The sequence below is a fragment of the Thunnus albacares genome, chromosome 2 (genome assembly GCF_914725855.1).
Source record: "Thunnus albacares chromosome 2, fThuAlb1.1, whole genome shotgun sequence".
Classification (NCBI taxonomy): domain Eukaryota; kingdom Metazoa; phylum Chordata; class Actinopteri; order Scombriformes; family Scombridae; genus Thunnus; species Thunnus albacares.
In genome coordinates this window covers 7,242,423-7,264,203 of record NC_058107.1, presented here as the reverse complement: position 1 = coordinate 7,264,203, position 21,781 = coordinate 7,242,423, and positions in this window count along the sequence as shown.

Sequence of the window (21,781 nt, the reverse complement as noted above, 5' to 3'; positions counted from 1 at the left end):
ACTCTAAATTTGACCCCCTAAACATGCTCAAAAACTCACCAAATTTGGCACGCACATCAGGAATGGTGAAAAATTTGATAAAATGTAAAAATTAAACCCCAAAGTGCCAAAATGTGCTCTCTAGCGCCACCTATGTATCTAAAACGGCCACCACGGCCCGTAGGAATGTCGTAGAGAGATCGAACCAAAACCCAATTATTCGTCTCATCAAGACCTACAAATCATACGCTGACACCCCTGACCTAAATCCAACAGGAAATCTGCTATGTCAATTTCAAAGTATGCTTTTTTGCCAATTTAGGACTTTGAATAAACGCTATCTCCTCCTAGGGCGTTAATGGTATCGGCTTCAAACTTTAATACATGACTTATCACACTGTGTTGAGCAAAAGTTATTAAAAACTTTGTAATAACTCGAACGGTTTAGATTTAGTAAGCCCTGAAAGTTGGAGTGCGACATTACACCTTACAATGTAAACCAATGGGGAGGCAAATTCTGGGCATGGACTTTGTGCCAAACTGGGGCATCTGGCGTCTAAACTATGGGTCCCACCACTTTCAAACCTGTATCAATGGATTCGCGACGAAAATTCCTACAAAAAAATGATATTTTTATGTAGGATTTGGCCAAAGTTATGGGATTGATGAGGATTTTCCACAAGAAGATCACTTTGAAATCTTTCCTTCCAACTGTGAGGGAGAGAGAGAGAATGGGAGGGGGGGGATGGGTAAAGTAAACATCTACTGCCTGTGACAGAGGGTGGAGCAAACTCCATTTCCAAGGATGCTTTGCGATTTTCACACCTCAGCAGGGAGCAGTCCACATTGGTCCCTCATTGGCGGAGACGCTCCTGTACAGCGGAGCGTCTCGAGGACACAGCCATGACATCACCACCCCTTTATAAGCGAGCACGCCCAAACTACACGTCTTTCCCATGTCACTGAGCTAGGGGTAACTCCTGTTCCCCTGTGAGTTAGCTTAACTACCCCACGAACATGTTTTCCCCTCATCGAAGACTCCCCTCGTCGGACGAGACGAGACTTTGCCCGTGTTCACCCGAACACATTCCTGGATCCGAGAGAGACCGCTGCTGCAACCAGCGTCCTCAAATTCCCCCGAGAAAGAAGAAATGAAGTTACTTCGGGATAACGTGGACCGGCTCTGCCCTGCGCGTCTTCGCCGAGTTGTCTCTGCTGTTCTCTCCGCCATTCCACTCAGAGCCAGCTGCCGTGTTTTCGCCGACGTGCGAGAACGGCACTGTCTGCCTCCGAGCCAAGAACAAAGATGGACATTAAGACGGACTACACACACACACAACCTGCGCACTTTCTGAAGCGACCAAGTAAGAGGCATAAGTCTGGGCATAGGCAGTGTTAGTTGTGTGTTCTTTTCAGCATCAGTTGCTGTTGTTTAGCATTTAGCCTTTTTAGCTTTATTGCTATTGTTCTTGTTGTGTGAGTTGACGGACCGCCGAGTCCATTTTTCTCTGCTTTACTCTGAGGAGTATTTTAAGTTTGCTTCCTGTTAGTTGTGTTCACCGCGCTAGACTATTTTGTGTTTTTCCCGGTCGGGACACCTGCTACTTTTGTGCCACCGTGAGTGAGAAAGTAAATTGATTTGTCGATCAGAAACCAGACAACGTGCGTTACAGACTGCCGTCCGTACGTGCGCTCTCTGTGGAAAAAGAGCCGCTTCTCTCCCTCTCACGATCGCTTTCCCTCCTTCCTCTCTTGCTACTAACACACACACACACACACACACACACACACACACACACGTACATACATACACATACATACATACACGCATTCCCCTGCAAGTGTCCAACTCTGTGCAAAGCTGTTTGTGTTTTGTTTGGTAGAATTAGATTTTAGAATAGCTGTTTATTGAATGAAGTATTTGTTAACTTTGTTAATTTTGCTAAGTTTAATAAACAATGTTATATCTTTAAAGAGAAGTTCTTTTGTCATTATTGTGTGTAACATATTGTGAGAAGTGGCTGATTAAAGGAGTCAGAGCTTGAATTCAACCCTTCTTTGTTCACCCTTGAATGTTGATATCTCGCAGATATTAGCATTCTAGGTGAAATCCCATTTATGAGATTACCTTGTTCGGTTATTGGTCCTGGTTTCCGGGTGGTGCTCCGTGCTTGTTAGTTCATATTAATAATTCTATTAATTATTATAATTAGTTAATTATCTTAGATAATTGATAATTATGGCAAATAATCAACTGTGTTCCTCATACATGCTACAGTTGGTGCCTGAATTATTGATTAAGGTTAACAATATTTTAATTTCATAAGCCATAATTATCTGTGATAAACAGAGGCGTGCGCTCACGGAGAGAAAGTAGTTAGTATTGTGTGTCAAAAGACTCTCACACTGATCATCTCCAAACGTTTTCTTGGTTCCCACAAGCTCAACTGACTGCGCCGCGGCCCGACGTGCGCAAGGGCGCGAAGGCCCGTTCAACGCTGCTTGCAGCTTTAATTATTATTATTATTAGGGCCCGAGCACCGACCGGTGCGAAGCCCTATTGAAACTGAAGGAGTTATTATTATTATTATTATTATTATTATTATTCCTCCGAAACAAACGCATTTTTGAGGGCCTAAACATGCACGAAAACTCATGAAAATTTGCACAGATGTCAGGACTGGCGAAAATTGCGATATTTTATGGGTCTCGAAATAAAGCGGGACAAAATGGCTCGACAGCGCCACCTAGAATTGACCCCCTCGATACAGATTGTCGTAGGAGAACGAAATTCGGTATGCATATGTATCATGACCAGACGCACCAAAAAGTCCCAAGGACACATAGCCTAACTCCAACAGGAAGTCGGCCATTTTGTATCAAAGTTGAAATTTTGTCATTTCCAGCCCGCATACTTTAACGAACTCCTCCTAGAGATTTGACCCCAGGACTTTCAAATTCGGTCCGTATCATCTACAGGCATAGGAGACTAAAAGTTATTAAAACAATTCTCATTAGTCTTTCCTAGGGGGCGTGGCTGGGCGGCGAATTTCGATCCTTCGCCATGAAAAATGAAACGGCTATAACTCCGGCATACATGATCCTAAGAGAGCCAAACCTTTTGTGCTTCATAAGAGTCCCGCCCTGAACGGGTCCATGTGACAATACAGGATATGAGTCATAGCGCCACCTCCTGGCAACAGGAAGTTACATGTTTTACGCTCTGACGCCCTGTGGGCAGCACGGTGATGGAATCCAGCTGAAATTTACAGAGAATAGCCTCAAGACCTTGGAGATCTTATATTATGAAGTTGGTGACCCTTCGTGGAAAGGTGTTGCCATGGCGACGCGGCGAATTTCGATGTGACGCCATGAAATTTCAATGCCTTATAACTTGACTCCACGTGGTCTGATCTTTTCCAAATTTCATATGCTTGTTAAGAGTCCCGATCTGAACACATGTTCAGTCTCATATTTAGCGAAAGTCATAGCGCCACCTACTGGCAACAGGAAGTATCATGCGTCGTACTTTGTCTAATTACTCCTAGGAAATTTGGCTGATGCACCTGAAATTAAGTCAGCTAATGAACGAGACCTTGGTGATGCTACATTTGGCAGCTCATGACCCAAAACTGAATGCTGTTATCATGGCGACACATCCTTCGCCATGAAATACGATACTGTTTTTCAGGGAGAAGGGATTGCTCTACAGTCATGAAACTTGACACACATGTCTAGAGTGATGTCAGCTAAAATCCTGTGTGGTCGCTTTGAATGGGCGTGGCAAAATGGCTCAACAGCGCCCCCTTTAAAAAATGAAACGGCTATAACTCCGGCATACATGATCCTAAGAGAGCCAAACCTTTTGTGCTTCATAAGAGTCCCGCCCTGAACGGGTCCATGTGACAATACAGGATATGAGTCATAGCGCCACCTCCTGGCAACAGGAAGTTACATGTTTTACGCTCTGACGCCCTGTGGGCAGCACGGTGATGGAATCCAGCTGAAATTTACTGAGAATAGCCTCAAGACCTTGGAGATCTTATATTATGAAGTTGGTGACCCTTCGTTGAAAGGTGTTGCCATGGCGACGCGGCGAATTTCGATGTGACGCCATGAAATTTCAATGCCTTATAACTTGACTCCACGTGGTCTGATCTTTTCCAAATTTCATATGCTTGTTAAGAGTCCTGATCTGAACACATGTTTAGTCTCATATTTAGCGAAAGTCATAGCGCCACCTACTGGCAACAGGAAGTATCATGCGTAGTACTTTGTCTAATTACTCCTAGGAAATTTGGCTGATGCACCTGAAATTAAGTCAGCTAATAAACAAGACCTTGGTGATGCTACATTTGGCAGCTCATGACCCAAAACTGAATGCTGTTACCATGGCGACACATCCTTCGCCATGAAATATCATACTGTTTTTCAGGGAGAAGGGATTGCTCTACAGTCATGAAACTTGACACACATGTCTAGAGTGATGTCAGCTAAAATCCTATGTGGTCGCTTTGAATGGGCGTGGCAAAATGGCTCAACAGCGCCCCCTTTAAACTTTCAAAATTGCAGCCCCGCCTTCCAGATTAACGTAGAAAGATGAAATTCACAGGGCACATGTATAATGTCAACACGCACAAAAAAGCCTCTTGAAGCCTTATTGTAAGTCGAACAGGAAGTCGGCCATCTTGAAAAACTGGTCAATTTTCGCCTTTTCTTGGCCATTTCGCATACCTTGTATTTTAAAGAACTCCTCCTACAGAATTCATCGTAAGGACTTAAAAATCAGTGTGTGTCATCTAGACTAATGTATGATCATGATGGTTTGGCCGTGGCGTGGCGTTGAGTTTTGATGTTTCGCCATGACAGAGGAAATTGATATAACTTGAGTGTACACGGTTGGATCTGCCTCAAACTTTACACAACAAGTCACTGACAAAAGCCCTTCAACTGAGCGTCACTTCGACATGCGCTGGGGTGCGAGGGCCCGATCATCGCTGCTTGCAGCTTTAATTATTATTATTCTTTATTATTACGCCACTTTAACTCTAAATTTGACCCCCTAAACATGCTCAAAAACTCACCAAATTTGGCACGCACATCAGGAATGGTGAAAAATTTGATAAAATGTAAAAGTTAAACCCCAAAGTGCCAAAATGTGCTCGAGAGCGCCACCTATGTATCTAAAACGGCCGCCACGGCCCGTAGGAATGTCGTAGAGAGATCGAACCAAAACTCAATTATTCGTCTCATCAAGACCTACAAATCATACGCTGACACCCCTGACCTAAATCCAACAGGAAATCTGCAATGTCCATTTCAAAGTATGATTTTTTGCCAATTTTGGACCTTGAATAAACGCTATCTCCTCCTAGGGCGTTAATGGTATCGGCTTCAAACTTTAATACATGACTTATCACACTGTGTTGAGCAAAAGTTATTAAAAACTTTGTAATAACTCGAACGGTTTAGATTTAGTAAGCCCTGAAAGTTGGAGTGCGACATTACACCTTACAATGCAAATCAATGGGGAGGCAAATTCTGGGCATGGACTTTGTGCCAAACTGGGGCATCTGGCGTCTAAACTATAAGTCCGACCACTTTCAAACCTGTATCAATGGATTCGTGACGAAAATTCCTACAAAAAAATGATATTTTTATGTAGGATTTGGCCAAAGTTATGGGATTTATGAGGATTTTCCACAAGAAGATCACTTTAAAATCTTTCCTTCCAACTGTGAGGGAGAGAGAGAGAATGGGAGGGGGGGGATGGGTAAAGTAAACATCTACTGCCTGTGACAGAAGCCCTTGGACTGCAGCAGTGACAGCAGTGTTCAATCCTTACTTTTTTTCAAGGAGTACATGTGCTCCTAAATGACAGAAATTAGGAGCATACATATAACTTTAGGAGCACACTGAAAAATGTTCAAGTAAGAGTTTCTTAAAGAAAACAATTCATTACATACATATTTACAATTTATCACATACATATTTAAACTGTGTGTGTGTGTGTGTGTGTGTGTGTGTGTGTGTGTGTATGTGTATGTAAATCACAATTTGCTGTTTTTAGGGGTGCTTGATTATGGCAAAAATTATAATCACAATCATTTTTGTTCAATATTGAGATCATGATTATTTAACATGATTACTTTTTGACTGTCATCTTCTCCAATTGCTGTTGTTCATACATGCACATACTTTTTCTAACTTGGCTGAGGAGACTATTACATATGTAATCATATATTGTAGTAATGATTAAGAAAAACTATAGCCTATATGAGGGAAAAACTCAGGAAGGCTGGAGTTCCGGAGCTCCGTATTAAAACTGTAATGGACCTGCCATGAGGGTGGAGCAAACTCCATTTCCAAGGATGCTTTGCGATTTTCACACTTCAGCAGGGAGCAGTCAACATCGGTCCCTCATTGGCGGAGACGCTCCTGCACAGCGGAGCGTCCTGAGGACGCAGCCATGACATCACCACCCCTTTATAAGCGAGCACGCCCAAACTACACGTCTTTCCCATGTCACTGAGCTAGGGGTAACTCCTGTTCCCCTGTGAGTTAGCTTGACTACCCCACGAACATGTTTTCCCCTCATCGAAGACTCCCCTCGTCGGACGAGACGAGACTTTGCCCGTGTTCACCCGAACACATTCCTGGACCCGAGAGAGACCGCTGCTGCAACCAGCGTCCTCAAATTCCCCCGAGAAAGAGGAAATGAAGTTACTTCGGGATAACGTGGACCGGCTCTGCCCTGCGCGTCTTCGCCGAGTTGTCTCTGCTGTTCTCTCCGCCATTCCACTCAGAGCCAGCTGCCGTGTTTTCGACGACGTGCGAGAACGGCACCGTCTGCCTCCGAGCCAGGAACAAAGATGGACATTAAGACGGACTACACACACACACAACCTGCGCACTTTCTGAAGCGACCAAGTAAGAGGCATAAGTCTGGGCATAGGCAGTGTTAGTTGTGTGTTCTTTTCAGCATCAGTTGCTGTTGTTTAGCATTTAGCCTTTTTAGCTTTATTGCTATTGTTCTTGTTGTGTGAGTTGACGGACCGCCGAGACCATTTTTCTCTGCTTTACTCTGAGGAGTATTTTAAGTTTGCTGCCTGTTAGTTGTGTTCACCACGCTAGACTATTTTATGTTTTTCCCGGTCGGGACAACTGCTACTTTTGTGCCACCGTGAGTGAGAAAGTAAATTGATTTGTCGATCAGAAACCAGACAACGTACGTTACAGACTGCCGTCCGTACGTGCGCTCTCTGTGGTCAAAAGAGCCGCTTCTCTCCCTCTCACGATCGCTTTCCCTCCTTCTTCTCTTGCTACTAACACACACACACACACACACACACACACACACACACACACACACGCATTCCCCTGCAAGTGTCCAACTCTGTGCAAAGCTGTTTGTGTTTTGTTTGGTAGAATTAGATTTTAGAATAGCTGTTTATTGAATGAAGTATTTGTTAACTTTGTTAATTTTGCTAAGTTTAATAAACAATGTTATATCTTTAAAGAGAAGTTCTTTTGTCATTATTGTGTGTAACATATTGTGAGAAGTGGCTGATTAAAGGAGTCAGAGCTTGAATTCAACCCTTCTTTGTTCACCCTTGAATGTTGATATCTCGCAGATATTAGCATTCTAGGTGAAATCCCATTTATGAGATTACCTTGTTCGGTTATTGGTCCTGGTTTCCGGGTGGTGCTCCGTGCTTGTTAGTTCATATTAATAATTCTGTTAATTGTTATAGTTAATTATTATTGATAATTGATAATTATAGCAAATAATTAATTGTGTTCTTCGCAGATCCTACAGTTGGTACCTGAATTATTGATTAAGGTTAACAATATTTTGATTTCATAATTCATAATTGTCTGTGAACAGAGGGGTGGGCTCACAGAGAGACACTGGTTAGTATTGTGTGTCAAAAGACTCTCACACTAATCATCTCCAAACGTTTTCTTGGTTCCCACAAGCTCAACTGACTGCGCCGCGGCCCGACGTGCGCAAGGGCGCGAAGGCCCGTCCAACGCTGCTTGCAGCTTTAATTATTCTTTATTATTACGCCACTTTAAATCTAAATTTGACCCCCTAAACATGCTCAAAAACTCACCAAATTTGGCACGCACATCAGATCTGGTGAAAAATTTGATAAAATGTAAAAATTAAACCCCAAAGTGCCAAAATGTGCTCGAGAGCGCCACCTATGTATCTAAAACGGCCACCACGGCCCGTAGGAATGTCGTAGAGAGATCGAACCAAAACTCAATTATTCGTCTCATCAAGACCTACAAATCATACGCTGACACCCCTGACCTAAATCCAACAGGAAATCTGCAATGTCAATTTCAAAGTATGATTTTTTGCCAATTTTGGACCTTGAATAAACGCTATCTCCTCCTAGGGCGTTAATGGTATCGGCTTCAAACTTTAATACATGAGTTATCACACTGTGTTGAGCAAAAGTTATTAAAAACTTTGTAATAACTCGAACGGTTTAGATTTAGTAAGCCCTGAAAGTTGGAGTGCGACATTACACCTTACAATGTAAACCAATGGGGAGGCAAATTCTGGGCATGGACTTTGTGCCAAACTGGGGCATCTAGTGTCTAAACTATGAGTCCCACCACTTTCAAACCTGTATCAATGGATTCGCGACGAAAATTCCTACTAAAAAATGGTATTTTTATGTAGGATTTGGCCAAAGTTATGGGATTTATGAGGATTTTCCACAAGATCACTTTGAAATCTTTCCTTCCAACTGTGAGGGAGAGAGAGAGAATGGGAGGGGGGGATGGGTAAAGTAAACATCTACTGCCTGTGACAGAGGGTGGAGCAAACTCCATTTCCAAGGATGCTTTGCGATTTTCACACCTCAGCAGGGAGCAGTCCACATTGGTCCCTCATTGGCGGAGACGCTCCTGTACAGCGGAGCGTCTCGAGGACACAGCCATGACATCACCACCCCTTTATAAGCGAGCACGCCCAAACTACACGTCCTTCCCATGTCACTGAGCTAGGGGTAACTCCTGTTCCCCTGTGAGTTAGCTTAACTACCCCACGAACATGTTTTCCCCTCATCGGACGAGACGAGACTTTGCCCGTGTTCACCCGAACACATTCCTGGATCCGAGAGAGACCGCTGCTGCAACCAGCGTCCTCAAATTCCCCCGAGAAAGAAGAAATGAAGTTACTTCGGGATAACGTGGACCGGCTCTGCCCTGCGCGTCTTCGCCGAGTTGTCTCTGCTGTTCTCTCCGCCATTCCACTCAGAGCCAGCTGCCGTGTTTTCGCCGACGTGCGAGAACGGCACTGTCTGCCTCCGAGCCAAGAACAAAGATGGACATTAAGACGGACTACACACACACACAACCTGCGCACTTTCTGAAGCGACCAAGTAAGAGGCATAAGTCTGGGCATAGGCAGTGTTAGTTGTGTGTTCTTTTCAACATCAGTTGCTGTTGTTTAGCATTTAGCCTTTTTAGCTTTATTGCTATTTTTCTTGTTGTGTGAGTTGACGGACCGCCGAGTCCATTTTTCTCTGCTTTACTCTGAGGAGTATTTTAAGTTTGCTTCCTGTTAGTTGTGTTCACCGCGCTAGACTATTTTGTGTTTTTCCCGGTCGGGACACCTGCTACTTTTGTGCCACCGTGAGTGAGAAAGTAAATTGATTTGTCGATCAGAAACCAGACAACGTGCGTTACAGACTGCCGTCCGTACGTGCGCTCTCTGTGGAAAAAGAGCCGCTTCTCTCCCTCTCACGATCGCTTTCCCTCCTTCCTCTCTTGCTACTAACACACACGCACACACACACACACACACATACATACATACATACACGCATTCCCCTGCAAGTGTCCAACTCTGTGCAAAGCTGTTTGTGTTTTGTTTGGTAGAATTAGATTTTAGAATAGCTGTTTATTGAATGAAGTATTTGTTAACTTTGTTAATTTTGCTAAGTTTAATAAACAATGTTATATCTTTAAAGAGAAGTTCTTTTGTCATTATTGTGTGTAACATATTGTGAGAAGTGGCTGATTGAAGGAGTCAGAGCTCGAATTCAACCCTTCTTTGTTCACCCTTGAATGTTGATATCTCGCAGATATTAACATTCTAGGTGAACTCCCATTTATGAGATTACCTTGTTCGGTTATTGGTCCTGGTTTCCGGGTGGTGCTCCGTGCTTGTTAGTTCATATTAATAATTCTATTAGTTATTATAATTAGTTAATTATCTTAGATAATTGATAATTATGGCAAATAATCAACTGTGTTCCTCACAGATCCTACAGTGGGTGCCTGAATTATTAAGGTTAACAATATTTTGATTTCATAATTCATAATTGTCTGTGATAAACAGAGGGGTGGGCTCACAAAGAGACACTGGTTGGTATTGTGTGTCAAAAGACTCTCACTAATCATCTCCAAACGTTTTCTTGGTTCCCACAAGCTCAACTGACTGCGCCGCGGCCCGACGTGCGCAAGGGCGCGAAGGCCCGTCCAACGCTGCTTGCAGCTTTAATTATTATTATTATTATTATTCCTCCGAAACAAACGCATTTTTGAGGGCCTAAACATGCACGAAAACTCATGAAAATTTGCACAGATGTCAAGACTGGCGAAAATTGCGATATTTTATGGGTCTCGAAATAAAGCGGGACAAAATGGCTCGACAGCGCCACCTAGAAAGTCAAGAAAATTGAGCCCCTCGATACAGATTGTCGTAGGAGAACGAAATTCGGTATGCATATGTATCATGACCAGACGCACCAAAAAGTCTCAAGGACACATAGCCTAACTCCAACAGGAAGTCGGCCATTTTGTATCAAAGTTGAAATTTTGCACCGATTTTGTCATTTCCAGCCCGCATACTTTAACGAACTCCTCCTAGAGATTTGACCCCAGGACTTTCAAATTCGGTCCGTATCATCTACAGGCATAGGAGATTAAAAGTTATTAAAACAATTCTCATTAGTCTTTCCTAGGGGGCGTGGCTGGGCGGCGAATTTCGATCCTTCGCCATGAAAAATGAAACGGCTATAACTCCGGCATACATGATCCTAAGAGAGCCAAACCTTTTGTGCTTCATAAGAGTCCCGCCCTGAACGGGTCCATGTGACAATACAGGATATGAGTCATAGCGCCACCTCCTGGCAACAGGAAGTTACATGTTTTACGCTCTGACGCCCTGTGGGCAGCACGGTGATGGAATCCAGCTGAAATTTACTGAGAATAGCCTCAAGACCTTGGAGATCTTATATTATGAAGTTGGTGACCCTTCGTTGAAAGGTGTTGCCATGGCGACGCGGCGAATTTCGCTGTGACGCCATGAAATTTCAATGCCTTATAACTTGACTCCACGTGGTCTGATCTTTTCCAAATTTCATATGCTTGTTAAGAGTCCCGATCTGAACACATGTTCAGTCTCATATTTAGCGAAAGTCATAGCGCCACCTACTGGCAACAGGAAGTATCATGCGTCGTACTTTGTCTAATTACTCCTAGGAAATTTGGCTGATGCACCTGAAATTAAGTCAGCTAATAAACAAGACCTTGGTGATGCTACATTTGGCAGCTCATGACCCAAAACTGAATGCTGTTACCATGGCGACACATCCTTCGCCATGAAATACGATACTGTTTTTCAGGGAGAAGGGATTGCTCTACAGTCATGAAACTTGACACACATGTCTAGAGTGATGTCAGCTAAAATCCTATGTGGTCACTTTGAATGGGCGTGGCAAAATGGCTCAACAGCGCCCCCTTTAAAAAATGAAACGGCTATAACTCCGGCATACATGATCCTAAGAGAGCCAAACCTTTTGTGCTTCATAAGAGTCCCGCCCTGAACGGGTCCATGTGACAATACAGGATATGAGTCATAGCGCCACCTCCTGGCAACAGGAAGTTACATGTTTTACGCTCTGACACCCTGTGGGCAGCACAGTGATGGAATCCAGCTGAAATTTACTGAGAATAGCCTCAAGACCTTGGAGATCTTATATTATGAAGTTGGTGACCCTTCGTTGAAAGGTGTTGCCATGGCGACGCGGCGAATTTCGATGTGACGCCATGAAATTTCAATGCCTTATAACTTGACTCCACGTGGTCTGATCTTTTCCAAATTTCATATACTTGTTAAGAGTCCCGATCTGAACACATGTTCAGTCTCATATTTAGCCAAAGTCATAGCGCCACCTACTGGCAACAGGAAGTATCATGCGTCGTACTTTGTCTAATTACTCCTAGGAAATTTGGCTGATGCACCTGAAATTAAGTCAGCTAATAAACAAGACCTTGGTGATGCTACATTTGGCAGCTCATGACCCAAAACTGAATGCTGTTACCATGGCAACACATCCTTCGCCATGAAATATCATACTGTTTTTCAGGGAGAAGGGATTGCTCTACAGTCATGAAACTTGACACACATGTCTAGAGTGATGTCAGCTCAAATCCTATGTGGTCGCTTTGAATGGGCGTGGCAAAATGGCTCAACAGCGCCCCCTTTAAAATTTCAAAATTGCAGCCCCGCCTTCCAGATTAACGTAGAAAGATGAAATTCACAGGGCACATGTATAATGTCAACACGCACAAAAAAGCCTCTTGAAGCCTTATTGTAAGTGGAACAGGAAGTCGGCCATCTTGAAAAAAATGGTACATTTTGGCCTTTTCTTGGCCATTTCGCATACCTTGTATTTTAAAGAACTCCTCCTACAGAATCCATGGTAAGGACTTCAAAATCAGTGTGTGTCATCTAGACTAGTGTATGATCATGATGGTTTGGCCGTGGCGTGGCGTTGACTTTTGATGTTTCGCCATGACAGAGGAAATTGATATAACTTGAGTGTACACGGTTGGATCTGCCTCAAACTTTACACAACAAGTCACTGACAAAAGCCCTTCGACTGAGCGTCACTTGGACATGCGCTGGGGTGCGAGGGCCCGATCATCGCTGCTTGCAGCTTTAATTATTATTATTATTATTAGGGCCCGAGCACCGACCGGTGCGAAGCCCTATTGAAACTGAAGGAGTTATTATTATTATTATTAGGGCCCGAGCACCGACCGGTGCGAAGCCCTATTGAAACTGAAGGAATTATTAGGGCCCGAGCACCGACCGGTGCGAAGCCCTATTGAAACTGAAGGAATTATTATTATTATTATTCCTCCGAAACAAACGCATTTTTGAGGGCCTAAACATGCACGAAAACTCATGAAAATTTGCACAGATGTCAGGACTGGCGAAAATTGCGATATTTTATGGGTCTCGAAATAAAGCGGGACAAAATGGCTCGACAGCGCCACCTAGAAAGTCAAGAAAATTGAGCCCCTCGATACAGATTGTCGTAGGAGAACGAAATTCGGTATGCATATGTATCATGACCAGACGCACCAAAAAGTCTCAAGGACACATAGCCTAACTCCAACAGGAAGTCGGCCATTTTGTATCAAAGTTGAAATTTTGCACCGATTTTGTCATTTCCAGCCCGCATACTTTAACGAACTCCTCCTAGAGATTTGACCCCAGGACTTTCAAATTCGGTCCGTATCATCTACAGGCATAGGAGATTAAAAGTTATTAAAACAATTCTCATTAGTCTTTCCTAGGGGGCGTGGCTGGGTGGCGAATTTCGATCCTTCGCCATGAAAAATGAAAGGGCTATAACTCCGGCATACATGATCCTAAGAGAGCCAAACCTTTTGTGCTTCATAAGAGTCCCGCCCTGAACGGGTCCATGTGACAATACAGGATATGAGTCATAGCGCCACCTCCTGGCAACAGGAAGTTACATGTTTTACGCTCTGACGCCCTGTGGGCAGCACGGTGATGGAATCCAGCTGAAATTTACTGAGAATAGCCTCAAGACCTTGGAGATCTTATATTATGAAGTTGGTGACCCTTCGTTGAAAGGTGTTGCCATGGCGACGCGGCGAATTTCGATGTGACGCCATGAAATTTCAATGCCTTATAACTTGACTCCACGTGGTCTGATCTTTTCCAAATTTCATATGCTTGTTAAGAGTCCCAATCTGAACACATGTTCAGTCTCATATTTAGCGAAAGTCATAGCGCCACCTACTGGCAACAGGAAGTATCATGCGTCGTACTTTGTCTAATTACTCCTAGGAAATTTGGCTGATGCACCTGAAATTAAGTCAGCTAATAAACAAGACCTTGGTGATGCTACATTTGGCAGCTCATGACCCAAAACTGAATGCTGTTACCATGGCGACACATCCTTCGCCATGAAATATGATACTGTTTTTCAGGGAGAAGGGATTGCTCTACAATCATGAAACTTGACACACATGTCTAGAGTGATGTCAGCTCAAATCCTATGTGGTCGCTTTGAATGGGCGTGGCAAAATGGCTCAACAGCGCCCCCTTTAAAATTTCAAAATTGCAGCCCCGCCTTCCAGATTAACATAGAAAGATGAAATTCACAGGGCACATGTATAATGTCAACACGCACAAAAAAGTCTCTTGAAGCCTTATTGTAAGTTGAACAGGAAGTCGGCCATCTTGAAAAACTGGTCAATTTTCGCCTTTTCTTGGCCATTTCGCATACCTTGTATTTTAAAGAACTCCTTCTACAGAATTCATCGTAAGGACTTAAAAATCAGTGTGTGTCATCTAGACTAGTGTATGATCATGATGGTTTGGCCGTGGCGTGGTGTTGAGTTTTGATGTTTCGCCATGACAGAGGAAATTGATATAACTTGAGTGTACACGGTTGGATCTGCCTCAAACTTTACACAACAAGTCACTGACAAAAGCCCTTCGTCTGAGCGTCACTTGGACATGCGCTGGGGTGCGAGGGCCCGATCATCGCTGCTTGCAGCTTTAATTATTATTATTATTATTATTCCTCCGAAACAAACGCATTTTTGAGGGCCTAAACATGCACGAAAACTCATGAAAATTTGCACAGATGTCAAGACTGGCGAAAATTTCGATATTTTATGGGTCTCGAAATAAAGCGGGACAAAATGGCTCGACAGCGCCACCTAGAATTGAGCCCCTCGATACAGATTGTCGTAGGAGAACGAAATTCGGTATGCATATGTATCATGACCAGACGCACCAAAAAGTCCCAAGGACACATAGCCTAACTCCAACAGGAAGTCGGCCATTTTGTATCAAAGTTGAAATTTTGCACCGATTTTGTCATTTCCAGCCCGCATACTTTAACGAACTCCTCCTAGAGATTTGACCCCAGGACTTTCAAATTCGGTCCGTATCATCTACAGGCATAGGAGATTAAAAGTTATTAAAACAATTCTCATTAGTCTTTCCTAGGGGGCGTGGCTGGGCGGCGAATTTCGATCCTTCGGCATGAAAAATGAAAGGGCTATAACTCCGGCATACATGATCCTAAGAGAGCCAAACCTTTTTTGCTTCATAAGAGTCCCGCCCTGAACGGGTCCATGTGACAATACAGGATATGAGTCATAGCGCCACCTCCTGGCAACAGGAAGTTACATGTTTTACGCCCTGACGCCCTGTGGGCAGCACGGTGATGGAATCCAGCTGAAATTTACTGAGAATAGCCTCAAGACCTTGGAGATCTTATATTATGAAGTTGGTGACCCTTTGTTGAAAGGTGTTGCCATGGCGACGCGGCGAATTTCGCTGTGACGCCATGAAATTTCAATGCCTTATAACTTGACTCCACGTGGTCTGATCTTTTCCAAATTTCATATGCTTGTTAAGAGTCCCGATCTGAACACATGTTCAGTCTCATATTTAGCGAAAGTCATAGCGCCACCTACTGGCAACAGGAAGTATCATGCGTCGTACTTTGTCTAATTACTCCTGGGAAATTTGGCTGATGCACCTGAAATTAAGTCAGCTAATAAACGAGACCTTGGTGATGCTACATTTGGCAGCTCATGACCCGAAACTGAATGCTGTTACCATGGCGACACATCCTTCGCCATGAAATATGATACTGTTTTTCAGGGAGAAGGGATTGCTCTACAGTCATGAAACTTGACACACATGTCTAGAGTGATGTCAGCTAAAATCCTATGTGGTCGCTTTGAATGGGCGTGGCAAAATGGCTCAACAGCGCCGCCTTTAAAATTTCAAAATTGCAGCCCCGCCTTCCAGATTAACGTAGAAAGATGAAATTCACAGGGCACATGTATAATGTCAACACGCACAAAAAAGCCTCTTGAAGCCTTATTGTAAGTGGAACAGGAAGTTGGCCATCTTGAAAAAAATGGTACATTTTGGCCTTTTCTTGGCCATTTCGCATACCTTGTATTTTAAAGAATTCCTCCTACAGAATCCATGGTAAGGACTTAAAAATCAGTGTGTGTCATCTAGACTAGTGTATGATCATGATGGTTTGGCCGTGGCGTGGCGTTGAGTTTTGATGTTTCGCCATGACAGAGGAAATTGATATAACTTGAGTGTACACGGTTGGATCTGCCTCAAACTTTACACAACAAGTCACTGACAAAAGCCCTTCAACTGAGCGTCACTTGGACATGCGCTGGGGTGCGAGGGCCCGATCATCGCTGCTTGCAGCTTTAATTAGGGCCCGAGCACCGACCGGTGCGAAGCCCTATTGAAACTGAAGGAATTATTATTATTAGGGCCCGAGCACCGACCGGTGCGAAGCCCTATTGAAACTGAAGGAGTTATTATTATTATTATTAGGGCCCGAGCACCGACCGGTGCGAAGCCTTATTGAAACTGAAGGAATTATTATTATTATTATTATTATTATTATTATTCCTCCGAAACAAACGCATTTTTGAGGGCCTAAACATGCACGAAAACTCATGAAAATTTGCACAGATGTCAGGACTGGCGAAAATTGCGATATTTTATGGGTCTCGAAATAAAGCGGGACAAAATGGCTCGACAGCGCCACCTAGAAAGTCAAGAAAATTGAGCCCCTCGATACAGATTGTCGTAGGAGAACGAAATTCGGTATGCATATGTATCATGACCAGACGCACCAAAAAGTCTCAAGGACACATAGCCTAACTCCAACGGGAAGTCGGCCATTTTGTATCAAAGTTGAAATTTTGCACCGATTTTGTCATTTCCAGCCCGCATACTTTAACGAACTCCTCCTAGAGATTTGACCCCAGGACTTTCAAATTCGGTCCGTATCATCTACAGGCATAGGAGATTAAAAGTTATTAAAACAATTCTCATTAGTCTTTCCTAGGGGGCGTGGCTGGGCGGCGAATTTCGATCCTTCGCCATGAAAAATGAAACGGCTATAACTCCGGCATACATGATCCTAAGAGAGCCAAACCTTTTGTGCTTCATAAGAGTCCCGCCCTGAACGGGTCCATGTGACAATACAGGATATGAGTCATAGCGCCACCTCCTGGCAACAGGAAGTTACATGTTTTACGCTCTGACGCCCTGTGGGCAGCACGGTGATGGAATCCAGCTGAAATTTACTGAGAATAGCCTCAAGACCTTGGAGATCTTATATTATGAAGTTGGTGACCCTTCGTTGAAAGGTGTTGCCATGGCGACGCGGCGAATTTCGATGTGACGCCATGAAATTTCAATGCCTTATAACTTGACTCCACGTGGTCTGATCTTTTCCAAATTTCATATGCTTGTTAAGAGTCCCAATCTGAACACATGTTCAGTCTCATATTTAGCCAAAGTCATAGCGCCACCTACTGGCAACAGGAAGTATCATGCGTCGTACTTTGTCTAATTACGCCTAGGAAATTTGGCTGATGCACCTGAAATTAAGTCAGCTAATAAACAAGACCTTGGTGATGCTACATTTGGCAGCTCATGACCCAAAACTGAATGCTGTTACCATGGCGACACATCCTTCGCCATGAAATATGATACTGTTTTTCAGGGAGAAGGGATTGCTCTACAGTCATGAAACTTGACACACATGTCTAGAGTGATGTCAGCTCAAATCCTATGTGGTCGCTTTGAATGGGCGTGGCAAAATGGCTCAACAGCGCCCCCTTTAAAATTTAAAAATTGCAGCCCCGCCTTCCAGATTAACGTAGAAAGATGAAATTCACAGGGCACATGTATAATGTCAACACGCACAAAAAAGCCTCTTGAAGCCTTATTGTAAGTCGAACAGGAAGTCGGCCATCTTGAAAAAAATGGTACATTTTCGCCTTTTCTTGGCCATTTCGCATACCTTGTATTTTAAAGAACTCCTCCTACAGAATCCATGGTAAGGACTTCAAAATCAGTGTGTGTCATCTAGACTAGTGTATGATCATGATGGTTTGGCCGTGGCGTGGCGTTGACTTTTGATGTTTCGCCATGACAGAGGAAATTGATATAACTTGAGTGTACACGGTTGGATCTGCCTCAAACTTTACACAACAAGTCACTGACAAAAGCCCTTCGACTGAGCGTCACTTCGACATGCGCTGGGGTGCGAGGGCCCGATCATCGCTGCTTGCAGCTTTAATTATTATTATTATTATTATTATTCCTCCGAAACAAACGCATTTTTGAGGGCCTAAACATGCACGAAAACTCATGAAAATTTGCACAGATGTCAGGACTGGCGAAAATTTCGATATTTTATGGGTCTCGAAATAAAGCGGGACAAAATGGCTCGACAGCGCCACCTAGAAAGTCAAGAAAATTGAGCCCCTCGATACAGATTGTCGTAGGAGAACGAAATTCGGTATGCATATGTATCATGACCAGGCGCACCAAAAAGTCTCAAGGACACATAGCCTAACTCCAACAGGAAGTCGGCCATTTTGTATCAAAGTTGAAATTTTGCACCGATTTTGTCATTTCCAGCCCGCATACTTTAACGAACTCCTCCTAGAGATTTGACCCCAGGACTTTCAAATTCGGTCCGTATCATCTACAGGCATAGGAGATTAAAAGTTATCAAAACAATTCTCATTAGTCTTTCCTAGGGGGCGTGGCTGGGCGGCGAATTTCGATCCTTCGCCATGAAAAATGAAACGGCTATAACTCCGGCATACATGATCCTAAGAGAGCCAAACCTTTTGTGCTTCATAAGAGTCCCGCCCTGAACGGGTCCATGTGACAATACAGGATATGAGTCATAGCGCCACCTCCTGGCAACAGGAAGTTACATGTTTTATGCTCTGACGCCCTGTGGGCAGCACGGTGATGGAATCCAGCTGAAATTTACTGAGAATAGCCTCAAGACCTTGGAGATCTTATATTATGAAGTTGGTGACCCTTCGTTGAAAGGTGTTGCCATGGCGACGCGGCGAATTTCGATGTGACGCCATGAAATTTCAATGCCTTATAACTTGACTCCACGTGGTCTGATCTTTTCCAAATTTCATATGCTTGTTAAGAGTCCCGATCTGAACACATGTTCAGTCTCATATTTAGCGAAAGTCATAGCGCCACCTACTGGCAACAGGAAGTATCATGCGTCGTACTTTGTCTAATTACTCCTAGGAAATTTGGCTGATGCACCTGAAATTAAGTCAGCTAATAAACAAGACCTTGGTGATGCTACATTTGGCAGCTCATGACCCAAAACTGAATGCTGTTACCATGGCGACACATCCTTCGCCATGAAATATGATACTGTTTTTCAGGGAGAAGGGATTGCTCTACAGTCATGAAACTTGACACACATGTCTAGAGTGATGTCAGCTCAAATCCTATGTGGTCGCTTTGAATGGGCGTGGCAAAATGGCTCAACAGCGCCCCCTTTAAAATTTCAAAATTGCAGCCCCGCCTTCCAGATTAACGTAGAAAGATGAAATTCACAGGGCACATGTATAATGTCAACACGCACATAAAAGCCTCTTGAAGCCTTATTGTAAGTCGAACAGGAAGTCGGCCATCTTAAAAAGAATGGTACATTTTCGCCTTTTCTTGGCCATTTCGCATACCTTGTATTTTAAAGAACTCCTCCTACAGAATCCATCGTAAGGACTTCAAAATCAATGTGTGTCATCTAGACTAGTGTATGATCATGATGGTTTGGCCGTGGCGTGGCGTTGACTTTTGATGTTTCGCCATGACAGAGGAAATTGATATAACTTGAGTGTACAAGGTTGGATCTGCCTCAAACTTTACACAACAAGTCACTGACAAAAGCCCTTCGACTGAGCGTCACTTGGACATGCGCTGGGGTGCGAGGGCCCGATCATCGCTGCTTGCAGCTTTAATTATTATTAGGGCCCGAGCACCGACCGGTGCGAAGCCCTATTGAAACTGAAGGAGTTATTATTATTATTATTATTATTATTCCTCCGAAACAAACGCATTTTTGAGGGCCTAAACATGCACGAAAACTCATGAAAATTTGCACAGATGTCAGGACTGGCGAAAATTGCGATATTTTATGGGTCTCGAAATAAAGCGGGACAAAATGGCTCGACAGCGCCACCTAGAATTGACCCCCTCGATACAGATTGTCGTAGGAGAACGAAATTCGGTATGCATATGTATCATGACCAGACGCACCAAAAAGTCCCAAGGACACATAGCCTAACTCCAACAGGAAGTCGGCCATTTTGTATCAAAGTTGAAATTTTGTCATTTCCAGCCCGCATACTTTAACGAACTCCTCCTAGAGATTTGACCCCAGGACTTTCAAATTCGGTCCGTATCATCTACAGGCATAGGAGATTAAAAGTTATTAAAACAATTCTCATTAGTCTTTCCTAGGGGGCGTGGCTGGGCGGCGAATTTCGATCCTTCGCCATGAAAAATGAAACGGCTATAACTCCGGCATACATGATCCTAAGAGAGCCAAACCTTTTGTGCTTCATAAGAGTCCCGCCCTGAACGGGTCCATGTGACAATACAGGATATGAGTCATAGCGCCACCTCCTGGCAACAGGAAGTTACATGTTTTACGCTCTGACGCCCTGTGGGCAGCACGGTGATGGAATCCAGCTGAAATTTACAGAGAATAGCCTCAAGACCTTGGAGATCTTATATTATGAAGTTGGTGACCCTTCGTCGAAAGGTGTTGCCATGGCGACGCGGCGAATTTCGATGTGACGCCATGAAATTTCAATGCCTTATAACTTGACTCCACGTGGTCTGATCTTTTCCAAATTTCATATGCTTGTTAAGAGTCTCGATCTGAACACATGTTCAGTCTCATATTTAGCGAAAGTCATAGCGCCACCTACTGGCAACAGGAAGTATCATGCGTCGTACTTTGTCTAATTACTCCTAGGAAATTTGGCTGATGCACCTGAAATTAAGTCAGCTAATAAACGAGACCTTGGTGATGCTACATTTGGCAGCTCATGACCCAAAACTGAATGCTGTTATCATGGCGACACATCCTTCGCCATGAAATACGATACTGTTTTTCAGGGAGAAGGGATTGCTCTACAGTCATGAAACTTGACACACATGTCTAGAGTGATGTCAGCTAAAATCCTGTGTGGTCGCTTTGAATGGGCGTGGCAAAATGGCTCAACAGCGCCCCCTTTAAAAAATGAAACGGCTATAACTCCGGCATACATGATCCTAAGAGAGCCAAACCTTTTGTGCTTCATAAGAGTCCCGCCCTGAACGGGTCCATGTGACAATACAGGATATGAGTCATAGCGCCACCTCCTGGCAACAGGAAGTTACATGTTTTACGCTCTGACGCCCTGTGGGCAGCACGGTGATGGAATCCAGCTGAAATTTACAGAGAATAGCCTCAAGACCTTGGAGATCTTATATTATGAAGTTGGTGACCCTTCGTCGAAAGGTGTTGCCATGGCGACGCGGCGAATTTCGATGTGACGCCATGAAATTTCAATGCCTTATAACTTGACTCCACGTGGTCTGATCTTTTCCAAATTTCATATGCTTGTT